This window comes from Arachis stenosperma, chromosome 5, assembly GCF_014773155.1.
Source record: "Arachis stenosperma cultivar V10309 chromosome 5, arast.V10309.gnm1.PFL2, whole genome shotgun sequence".
NCBI classification, from domain to species: Eukaryota; Viridiplantae; Streptophyta; class Magnoliopsida; order Fabales; family Fabaceae; genus Arachis; species Arachis stenosperma.
Genome location: NC_080381.1, coordinates 120,453,916 through 120,466,349, shown reverse-complemented (window position 1 = coordinate 120,466,349; position 12,434 = coordinate 120,453,916). Strand labels below are relative to the sequence as shown.

Below are 12,434 nucleotides of genomic sequence, written 5' to 3'. Positions count from 1 at the left end.
GGATTCCACATTTTCTTGTTCTCTTCTCTTTCATATGAGCAGGAACAAAGACAAAGGCATTCTTGTTGAAGCTGACCCTGAACCTGAAAGGACCTTGAAGAGAAAGCTAAGAGAAGCCAAAACACAACTCTCTTTAGAGGACCTGACCGAATTCTTCAAAGAAGAAGAACACATGTCAGCCGAAAACAACAACAATGCCAACAATGCAAGGAAGGTGCTGGGTGACTTTACTGCACCTACTCCCAACTTCTATGGGAGAAGCATCTCTATCCCTGCCATTAGAGCAAACAACTTTGAGCTTAAGCCTCAGTTAGTTTCTCTAATGCAACAGAATTGCAAGTTCCATGGACTTCCAATGGAAGATCCTCATCAGTTTTTAGCTGAATTCTTGCAAATCTGTGACACTGTCAAGACTAATGGGGTAGACCCTGAGGTCTATAGACTTATGCTATTCCCTTTTGCTGTAAGAGACAGAGCTAGGACATGGTTGGACTCACAACCTAAAAAAAGCCTGGACTCTTGGGAAAAGCTAGTCAATGCCTTCTTGGCAAAGTTCTTTCCACCTCAAAAATTGAGTAAGCTTAGAGTGGAAGTCCAAACCTTCAGACAGAAGGATGGAGAATCCCTCTATGAAGCTTGGGAAAGATACAAACAATTGATCAGAAAATGTCCTTCTGACATGCTTTCTGAATGGAGCATCATAGGTATTTTCTATGATGGTCTCTCTGAACTATCCAAGAGGTCTTTGGATAGCTCTGCTGGAGGATCTCTTCATTTGAAGAAGACGCCTACAGAAGCTCAAGAGCTGATTGAAATGGTTGCAAATAACCAATTCATGTACACTTCTGAAAGGAATCCTGTGAACAATGGGACTAATCAGAAGAAAGGAGTTCTTGAGATTGATGCTCTGAATGCCATACTGGCTCAGAACAAGACATTGACTCAACAAGTCAAATTGATTTCTCAAAGTCTGTCTGGAATGCAAAATGCACCAAGCAGTACTAAGGATGCTTCATCTGAGGAAGAAGCTTATGATCCTGAGAACCCTTCAATGGAAGAGGTGAATTACCTAGGAGAACCCTATGGAAACACCTATAATTCTTCATGGAGAAATCACCCAAATTTCTCATGGAAGAATCAAGAGAGACCTCAACAAGGTTTCAACAACAATAATGGTGGAAAAAACAGGTTTAGCAATGGCAAGCCTTTTCCATCATCTTCTCAGCAACAGACAGAGAGTTCTAAGCAGAATACCTCTGACTTAGCAACCATGGTCTCTGATCTAATCAAAACCACTCAAAGTTTCATGACTGAAACAAGGTCCTCCATTAGAAATTTGGAAGGACAAGTGGGTCAGCTGAGCAAGAAAATTACTGAACTCCCTCCTAGTACTCTCCCAAGCAACACAGAAGAAAATCCAAAAGGAGAGTGCAAGGCCATCAACATGGCCGAATTTTGGGAGGAAGGAGAGGAAGTGAACGCCACTGAGGAAGACCTCAGTGGGCGTGCACCAATCTCCTCTGAGTTCCTCAATGAGGAACCATGGGAATCTGAGGCTCAAAATGAGACCATAGAGATTCCATTGGACTTACTTCTGCCTTTCATGAGCTCTGATGAGTATTCTCCCTCTGAAGAGGATGAGTATGTCACTGAAGAGCAAGTTGCTAAATACCTTGGAGCAATCATGAAGCTAAATGACAAGTTATTTGGAAATGAGACTTCGGAAGATGAACCTCCCTTGCTCACCAAAGAACTGGATGACTTGTCTAGGCAGAAATTACCTCAAAAGAGACAAGATCCTGGGAAGTGCATGGATGAATCCATCATCCTTGTCAGACCCTTCCTAGCCACAGCAAAGGCTGTGATTGATGTTGATGGAGGTGAACTGATCATTCAAGTGAATGAAGAATCCTATGTGTTTAAGGCTCAAGGATATCCCTCTGTCACCATGGAGAGGAAGCTTGAAGAGCTTCCCTCAAATCAGAGACAAACAGAGCCCCCACAGTCAAACTCTAAGTTTGGTGTTGGGAGGCCACAACCAAACTCTAAGTTTGGTGTTGAACCCCCACATTCAAACTCTAAGTTTGGTGTTGGGAAGTTCCAACATTGCTCTGATCATTTGTGAGGCTCCATGAGAGCCATCTGTCAAGCTACTGACATTAAAGAAGCGCTTGTTGGGAGGCAACCCAATGTTTTATAGTTAACTATTTTCTTTTGTTATTTTATCTTTTTTGTAGGTTGATGATCATAAGAAGTCACAAAAATAATGAAAAAAGCAAAAACAGAATGAAAAACAGGAAGAAAAACAGCACACCCTGGAGGAGAAGAAGCTGGCGTTCAAACGCCAGTAATGCTAGCTGTTGGGCGTTTAACGCCCAGTCTGGCACCATTCTGGGCGTTTAACGCCAGAAAGGGGCACCAGACTGGCGTTAAACGCCAGTAAAGGGCAACAACCTGGCGTTAAACGCCAGGAATGGGCACCAGCCCGGCGTTTAACGCCAGAATTGGCTCAAAACGTGATTTTTGATGCCATTTGGTGCAGGGATGACTTTTCCTTGACACCTAAGGATCTGTGGACCCCACAGGATCCCCACAAACCCCTCACCTATCAAACTCCACCACTCTCTCTTCTTCTTCACCCATTCATCAATCACCTCAACATCTCTTTCTCTTCACCACTCACATCCATCCTTCATAAAACACCACTTCTTCCCCTTTTGGCCTAACCACAAAGCCATCTCCCTCTCCTCCATTTCTTCTTCTCCTACTCTCTTCTTTCTTCTTTTGCTCGAGGACGAGCAAACCTTTTAAGTTTGGTGTGGTAAAAGCATTGCTTTTTGTTTTTCCATAACCATTTATGGCATCCAAAGCCGGTTCAACTGAGAAGGCATGACCTCAAGCCCATCACCAAGAGAAGGATGGAGCAAACAAGAGACCCCTCTCATCAAGAGATCCCTGAGATACCTCAAGGGATGCACTTTCCTCCACAAGACTATTGGGAGCAACTAAACACCTCCCAAGGAGAATTGAGTTCCAACATGGGACAACTAAGGGTGGAGCACCAAGAACATGCCATCCTCCTCCATGAAATTGGAGAAGATCAAAGGATCATGAGGGAGGAGCAACAAAGACAAGGAAGAGACATTGAGGAGCTCAAGCACTCCATAGGACCTTCAAGAGCAAGAAAGAGCCGCCATCACTAAGGTGGACCCGTTCTTTAATCTCCTTGTTCTTTATTCTTCTGTTTTTCGAAAATTATGCTTTATGTTTATCCATGTTTGTGTCTTATGATCATTAGTGTCTTAGTGTCTATGCCTTAAAGCTATGAATATGAATCCATCACCTTTCTTAAATGAAAACTGTTTTTATCACAAAAGAACAAGAAGTACATGATTTCAAATTCATCTTTAAAACTAGCTTAATTAGTTTGATGTGGTGACAATACTTGTTGTTTTCTGAATGTATGCTTAAACAGTGCATATGTCTTTTGAATTTGTGGTTCATGAATGTTAAAATTGTTGGCTCTTGAAAGAATGATGAAAAAGGAGACATGTTACTGAGGATCTGAAAAATCATAAAAATGATTCTTGAAGCAAGAAAAAGCAGTGAATACAAAAAAAAAGAAGGAAAAAAACGAAAAAAAAGGGGGAGAAAGAGAAAAAGAAAGAAAAAGAAAGAAATAAAGTTGTGATCCAAGGCAATAAGAGTGTGCTTAAGAACCCTGGACACCTCTAATTGGGGACTTTAGCAAAGCTGAGTCACAATCTGAAAAGGTTCACCCAATTATGTGTCTGTGGCATGTATGTATCCGGTGGTAAGACTGGAAGACAGAATGCTTTGGGCCACGGCCAAGACTCAATAAGTAGCTGTGTTCAAGAATCATCATACTTAACTAGGAGAATCAATAACACTATCTGGATTCTGAGTTCCTAAAGAAGCCAATCATTCTGAATCTCAAAGGATAAAGTGAGATGCCAAAACTGTTCGGAGGCAAAAAGCTACTAGTCCCGCTCATCTAATTTGGAGCTTAGTTTCATTGATAATTTGGAGTCTATAGTATATTCTCTTCTTTTTATCTTATTTGATTTTCAGTTGCTTGGGGACAAGCAACAATTTAACTTTGGTGTTGTGATGAGCGGATAATTTGTACGCTTTTTGGCATTGTTTTTAGTATGTTTTTGGTAGTTTTAGTTGAGTTTTTATTATATTTTTATTAGTTTTTAGTTAAAATTCACTTTTCTAGACTTTACTATGAGTTTGTGTGTTTTTCTGTGATTTCAGGTATTTTCTGGCTGAAATTGAGGGATCTGAGCAAAAATCTGATCCAGAGACTGAAAAGGACTGCAGATGCTGTTGGATTCTGACCTCTCTGCACTCGAAGTGGATTTTCTGGAGCTACAGAAGCCCAATTGGCGCGCTCTCAACGGCGTTGGAAAGTAGACATCCTGGGCTTTCCAGCAATATATGATAGTCCATACTTTGCCCAAGATTTGATGGCCCAAACCGGCATTCAAAGTCACCTACAGAATTTCCAGCGTTAAACGCCGGAACTGGCACCTAAATGGGAGTTAAACGCCCAAACTGGCATAAAAGCTGGCGTTTAACTCCAAGAAGAGTCTCTACACGAAATTGCTTCATTGCTCAGCCCAAGCACACACCAAGTGGGCCCGGAAGTAGATTTTTATGTCATTTACTCATCTCTGTACACCCTAGGCTACTAGTTTTCTATAAGTAGGACCTTTTTACTATTGTATTAGACATCTTGGTAGCTATCTTCTAATTTTATGCTATCTTAGATCATTGGGAGGCTGGCCATTCGGCCATGCCTAGACCTTATGCTTATGTATTTTCAACGGTGGAGTTTCTACACACCATAGATTAAGGTGTGGAGCTCTGCTGTACCTCGAGTATTAATGCAATTACTATTGTTCTTCCATTCAATTCCACTTGTTCTTTATCCAAGATATCACTTGTTCTTCAACATGATGAAGGTGATGATTGACGCCCATCACCATTCTCACTCATGAACAAGGTGACTGACAACCATTCTTGTTCTACAAGCATCTGAGGCTTAGTGAATATCTCTTGGATTCTTTAATCGGAATCTTCGTGGTATAGGCAGGACCTGATGGCGGCATTCAAGAGAATCCGGAAGGTCTAAACCTTGTCTGTGGTATTCTGAGTAGGATTCAATGATTGAATGACTGTGACGTGCTTCAAACCTGTAACCTACTGGGCGTTAGTGACAGACGCAAAAGAGTGATTCTATTCTGGTAGGGGAGGGAACCAAACCGGTGATTGGTAGTACTGTGACAGAGTGCGTGCATTAGCTTTCACTGCGCGGATGGGAGGTAGCTGCTGACAACAGTGAAACCCTACACGAGCTTGCCATGGAAAGGAGTAAGAAGGATTGGATGAAGGCAGTAGGAAAGCAGAGAGACGGAAGGGAAGGCATCTTCATACACTTGTCTGAAGCTCTTACACCAATGATGTACATAAGTATCACTATCTTTATCTTTATATTATTTTCGTTCATCATCATATACATTTGAGTTTGCCTGACTAAGATTTACAAGATGACCATAGCTTGCTTCATACCAACAATCTCCGTGGGATCGACCCTTACTCACGTAAGGTATTACTTGGACGACCCAGTGCACTTGCTGGTTAGTTGTGTGAAGTTGTAGTGATCACAATTTCGCGCACCAAATACCATCTTTTTCCAGAGCCTTGAAGCTACCCATGATGAAAAGAGAATATTTAATTTCCTTGTAGGAGACATTACAACTAATCAGAGTCATATCTTCATAACTTAATGTCGAAAAAGCACCATTAATCACAAAGGAAACGTTAAGGAGATAATCACAATATAGATTGATATAGAAAGTCGTAGCCATTACTTCAAATGAGTGACTATCATGTATCCAATTACCCGCCTCATCTTGCAAAGAAGTAATCTTGTTCCTCCTTCTTCTGGCCATAGTAGTACCATAAAAATATTTAGTATTTCTATTACTGTACTCTATCCATTTGCATCTGGACTTCTGAAATCATAACATTTCTTCTTGGGAAAGGTGCTCTGCATAATTGATGAGCGGATAATTTGTATACTTTTTGGCATTGTTTTTAGTATGTTTTTGATATGATATAGTTAGTTTTTAGTATATTTTTATTAGTTTTTAGTTAAAATTCACTTTTCTGGACTTTACTATGAGTTTGTGTGTTTTTCTGTGATTTCAGGTATTTTCTGGCTGAAATTGAGGGACCTGAGCAAAAATCTGATTCTGAAACTCAAAAGGACTGCAGATGCTGTTGGATTCTGACCTCCCTGCACTCAAAGCGGATTTTCTGGAGCTACAGAAGCCCAATTGGCGCGCTCTCAACGGCGTTGGAAAGTAGACATCCTGGGCTTTCCAGCAATATATAATAGTCCATACTTTGCCCAAGATTTGATGGCCCAAACCGGCGTTCAAATTCACCTCAAGAAATCCCAGCGTTAAACGCTGGAACTGGCACCCAAATGGGAGTTAAACGCCCAAACTGGCACCAAAGCTGGCGTTTAACTCCAAGAAGAGTCTCTACACGAAATTTCTTCATTGCTCAGCCCAAGCACACACCAAGTGGGCCCGGAAGTGGATTTTTATGTCATTTACTCACTTATGTACTAGTTTTCTATAAGTAGGACCTTTTACTATTGTATTATAAAAAAGACTTAGAGAGAAAACTTTGGTAGCTATCTTTGTTTTATGCTATCTTAGACCTTTGGGAGGCTGGCCATTCGGCCATGCCTAGACCCTGTTCTTATGTATTTTCAACGGTGGAGTTTCTACACACCATAGATTAAGGTGTAGAGCTCTGCTGTACCTCGAGTATTAATGCAATTACTATTGTTCTTCCATTCAAATTCCACTTGTTCTTTATCCAAGATATCACTTGTTCTTCAACATGATGAAGGTGATGATTGACGCCCATCACCATTCTCACTCATGAACAAGGTGACTGACAACCATTCTTGTTCTACACGCATCCGAGGCTTAGTGAATATCTCTTGGATTTCTGATTGCATGATGCATGGTTGATCGCCTGACAACCGAGTGCTCGCCTGACAAACGAGCCAGCCATTCCGTGAGATCAGAGTCTTCGTGGTATAGGCAAGAACTGATGGCAGCATTCAAGAGAATCCGGAAGGTCTAACCTTGTCTGTGGTATTCTGAGTAGGATTCAATGATTGAATGACTGTGACGTGCTTCAAACCTGTAACCTACTGGGCGTTAGTGACAGACGCAAAAGAGTTATTCTATTCCGGTAGGGGAGGGAACCAAACCGGTGATTGGCAGCACTGTGACAGAGTGTGTGCATTAGCTTTCACTGCGCGGATGGGAGGTAGCTGCTGACAACAGTGAGACCCTATACGAGCTTGCCATGGAAAGGAGTAAGAAAGGATTGGATGAAGGCTGTAGGAAAGCAGAGAGACGGAAGGGAAGGCATCTTCATACACTTGTCTGAAGCTCATACACCAATGATATACATAAGTATCACTATCTTTATCTTCTATGTTATTTTCGTTCATCACCATATATATCTGAGTTTGCCTGACTAAGATTTACAAGATGACCATAGCTTGCTTCATTACTAACAATCTCCGTGGGATCGACCCTTACTCACGTAAGGTTTATTACTTGGACGACCCAGTGCACTTGCTGGTTAGTTGTGCGAAGTTGTGTAATGCCATGGTATTGAGCGCACCAAGTTTTTGGAGCCATTACCAGGGATTATGAGAGTTGTGAAAAAGTATAGTTCACAATTTCGCGCACCAAGTTTTTGGCGCCGTTGCCGGGGATTGTTCTAGTTTTGAGCAAGCCTTTGGTAACATCAGAGCCAAGATCCGGCAACAACATCAAATTTTTGGTGTTATTGCCCGGGATTGTTTAGGCTGGACAACTGACGGTTCATCTTGTTGCTTAGATTAGGTATTTTTTTTCGAAATTCTTGAAGGTGAATTCTAGAGTTTCATGATGATTTGTTGAAATCTGGCTGGCTGAGAAGCCATGTCTAATCTGATTGGACCGAGGTTTCAACTTATCACCACAAGAGCTTGTTGATTTCGTATCAATCTTGCTTTTGGAGCAGTGATTTGCTAAGGCTTGGCTGACCTTTGGTCATGTCTAGTGTTTTGGACCGAAGCTTTCCTTGAAAGCTTGGCTGGCTGTGAAGCCATGTCTAATTCCTGGACCGGAGTCTTAGACTAGCATTGCACTGATTCCTGGAATTCTCATTAAGAATTTTGATACCTTTTTCCACTTAATTTTCGAAAAATACAAAAAAAATTTGCAAAATCATAAAAATCCAAAAATATTTCTTGTTTGAGTCTAGTGTCTCATCTTAAGTTTAGTGTCAATTGCATGCATTCATTCATGTGTCTTAAGGATCCTCAAGTAATTCTTGATGATTTTTGTGTTCTAATCTTTGAATTCTATTGACTTGAAGTATTTTGTGTGTCTCATATGCATTCTCATATTGTTAGTGTCAGTAGTACACAAACTGCTAAGTTTGGTGTCTTGCATGCATTGTTATTTGATTCTTGTTGCATTTTGATTATTAAAAATCCAAAAATATTTTTAATTTGTGTCTTTTCAAGTCAATGATACAAGGAATTGAAGATTTAGAACATACTGCAGAGGAATTATACAGAAAAAGCTGAGCATTCAAAAATGCCCAGTGAAGAAGGCAGACTGGCGTTTAAACGCCAGCCAGGGCACCTGGTTGGGCGTTTAACGCCCAAAAAGGTAGCATTTTGGGCGTTAAACGCCAGAATGTATACCATTCTGGGCGTTTAACGCCAGGATGGTGCCAGGGGGAAGATTTTGTTTTCAAAATCAATTTTTTTCAAGTTTTCAAAGTTTTTCAAAACCAAATCTTTTTCAAATCATATCTTTTCAATCAAATGTTTTCAAAATCAATTTCTTTCCTTTTTCAAAGATGCTTACTAACAATTAATGATTTGATTGAACATTTTTTGCCTTTTCTATTAAGGAAGGTTTTATGTTTGAATCATATCTTTTCTTGTTAGGCAAGTCTTTAGTTTTTAAAATCAAATCTTTTCAAATTATTTTCAATTCATATCTTTTCAAATTGTTTTCAAATCATATCTTTTAAAATTGTTTTTAAATCATATCTTTTAAAATTGTTTTCAAATCATATCTTTTCAATCATATCTTTTTAAAACCATAACTTTTCAATCAATTTTTTTTCAATCACATCTTTTTCAAAATAGTTTTCAATCAAATCTTTTTAATTTCTAATTTCAAATTCTTTTTCAAAAATCACTTGATTTCTTTCTCACTTTGAATTTTCGAAAATTATCAATCAAATTTTCAAAATGTTTTCAAAATCTTTTGATTGAATTTTCGAAAATTCTCTTCCCTCCTTCCCACATCCTTCTATTTATGGAGTACTACTCCTTCTAAATGCACAATTCGAACCTTATCTAATTAAAGTTCGAATTCTCCTTCTCCTTCTTCTTTCTATTTCTCTTTTCCTCTGACATTTCAAGGAATCTCTATACTGTGACATAGAGGATTCCACATTCTCTTTTTCTCTTCTCTTTCTTATGAGCAGAAGCAGAGACAAAGGCATTCTTGTTGAAACTGACCCTGAACCTGAGAGAACCTTGAAGCGAAAGCTAAGAGAGGCCAAAGCACAACTCTCTTTAGAGGACTTGACCGAATTCTTCAAGGAAGAAGACATGGCAGCCGAAAACAACAACAATGCCAACAATGCAAGGAAGGTGCTGGGTGACTTTACTGCACCTACTCCTGATTTCTATGGGAGAAGCATCTCTATCCCTGCCATTGGAGCAAACAACTTTGAGCTAAAGCCTCAATTAGTTTCTCTAATGCAACAGAATTGCAAGTTCCATGGACTTCCAATGGAAGATCCTCATCAGTTTTTAGCTGAATTCTTGCAAATCTGTGACACAGCCAAGACTAATGGGGTTAACCCTGAAGTCTATAGACTGATGCTATTCCCTTTTGCTGTAAGAGACAGAGCTAGAATATGGTTGGATTCTCAACCTAAGGAAAGCCTGGACTCTTGGGAAAAGCTAGTCAATGCCTTCTTGGCAAAGTTCTTTCCACCACAAAGATGGAGTAAGCTTAGAGTGGAAGTCCAAACCTTCAGACAGAAGGATGGAGAATCCCTCTATGAAGCTTGGGAAAGATACAAACAATTAATCAGAAGATGTCCTTCAGACATGCTTTCTGAATGGAGCATCATAGGTATTTTCTATGATGGTCTCTCTGAACTATCCAAGATGTCCTTGGATAGCTCTGCAGGAGGATCTCTTCATCTGAAGAAGACGCCTGCAGAAGCTCAGGAACTGATTGAAATGGTTGCAAATAACCAATTCATGTACACTTCTGAAAGGAATCCTGTGAACAATGGGACTAATCAGAAGAAAGGAGTTCTTGAGATTGACACTCTGAATGCCATATTGGCTCAGAATAAAATATTGACTCAACAAGTCAATTTGATTTCTCAAAGTCTGTCTGAAATGCAAAATGCACCAAACAGTACTAAGGAAGCTTCATCTGAGGAAGAAGCTTATGATCCTGAGAACCCTTCAATGGAAGAGGTGAATTACCTAGGAGAACCCTATGGAAACACCTACAATTCTTCATGGAGAAATCACCCAAATTTCTCATGGAAGAATCAAGAGAGACCTCAACAAGGTTTCAATAACAATAATGGTGGAAGAAACAGGCCTGGTAACAACAAGCCTTTTCCATCATCTTCTCAGCAACAGACAGAAAGTTCTAAGCAGAGCACTTCTGACTTAGCAACAATGGTCTCTGATCTAATAAAGACCACTCAAAGTTTCATGAATGAAACAAGGTCCTCCATCAGAAATTTGGAAGGACAAGTGGGTCAGCTGAGCAAGAAAGTTACTGAACTCCCTCCTAGCACTCTCCCAAGTAATACAGAAGAAAATCCAAAGGGAGAGTGCAAAGCCATTAACATGGCCGAATTCTGGGAGGAAAGAAAGGAGGTGGACGCCACTGAGGAAGACCTCAGTGGGCGTGTACCAACCTCCTCTGAGTTCCTCAGTGAGGAACAATGGGAATCTGAGGCTCAAATTGAGACCATAGAGATTCCATTGGACTTACTTCTGCCATTCATGAGCTCTGATGAGTATTCCTCCTCTGAAGAGGATGAGTATGTCACTGAAGAGCAAGTTGCTAAATACCTTGGAGCAATCATGAAGCTAAATGACAAGTTATTTGGAAATGAGACTTGGGAAGATGAACCTCCCTTGCTCACCAAAGAACTGGATGACTTGTCTAGGCATAAACTGCCCCAAAAGAGGCAGGATCCTGGGAAGTTTTCTATACCTTGTACCATAGGTACCATGACCTTCAAGAAGGCCTTGTGTGACCTAGGGTCAAGTATAAACCTCATGCCCCTCTCTGTAATGGAGAAATTAGGGATCCTTGAGGTGCAAGCTGCAAGAATCTCATTGGAGATGGCAGACAATTCAAGAAAACAAGCTCATGGACTTGTAGAGAATGTTTTGGTGAAGATTGAAGACCATTACATCCCTACTGACTTCATAGTCCTAGAGACTGGGAAGTGCATGGATGAATCTATCATCCTTGGCAGACCCTTCCTAGCCACAGCAAGGGCTGTGATTGATGTTAATAGAGGAGATTTGATCATTCAAGTGAATGAAGAATCCTTGGTATTTAAGGCCCAAGGATATCCCTCTGTCATCATGGAGAGGAAGCATGAAGAGCTTCTCTCAAAACAGAGCCAAGCAGAGCCCCCACAGTCAAACTCTAAGTTTGGTGTTGGGAGGCCACAACCAAACTCTAAGTTTGGTGTTGAAACCCCACATTCAAACTCTAAGTTTGGTGTTGGGAGGTTTCAACAAGGTTCTGAGTGTTTCTGAGGCTCCATGGGAGTCCTCTGTCAAGCTAATGACATTAAAGGAGCGCTTGTTGGGAGGCAACCCAATGTTTTATAATTAATTATTTTCTTTTGTTATTTTATCTTTTTTGTAGGTTGATGATCATAAGAAGTCACAAAAATAATGAAAAAAGCAAAAACAGAATGAAAAACAGGAAGAAAAATAGCACACCCTGGAGGAAGAAGCTGCTGGCGTTCAAACGCCAGTAAGCCTTGCTGTTGGGCGTTTAACGCCCAGTCTGGCACCATTCTGGGCGTTTAACCCCAGAAAGGGGCACCAGACTGGCGTTAAACGCCAGTAAAGGGCAAGAACCTGGCGTTAAACGCCAGGAATGGGCACCAGCCCGGCGTTTAACGCCAGAAATGGCTCAAAACGTGATTTTGAGCAACTTTTGGTGCAGGGATGACTTTTCCTTGACACTACAGGATCTGTGGACCCCACAGGACCCTACCATCACTCTCTCTCTTCT

At 40.7% G+C, this 12,434-nt stretch overlaps 2 non-coding genes across 2 annotated transcripts; both read right to left on the bottom strand.

Moving 5' to 3' along the window:
* Positions 1-577: 577 nt before the first annotated feature.
* LOC130984898 (small nucleolar RNA R71) lies at positions 578-685 on the bottom strand. The gene has a single exon (XR_009088802.1). It is a non-coding gene; the product is annotated as a small nucleolar RNA R71 (small nucleolar RNA).
* Positions 686-10,150: 9,465 nt separating this feature from the next.
* On the bottom strand, positions 10,151-10,258 carry LOC130984127 (small nucleolar RNA R71). The gene has a single exon (XR_009088080.1). It is a non-coding gene; the product is annotated as a small nucleolar RNA R71 (small nucleolar RNA).
* Positions 10,259-12,434: the final 2,176 nt, after the last annotated feature.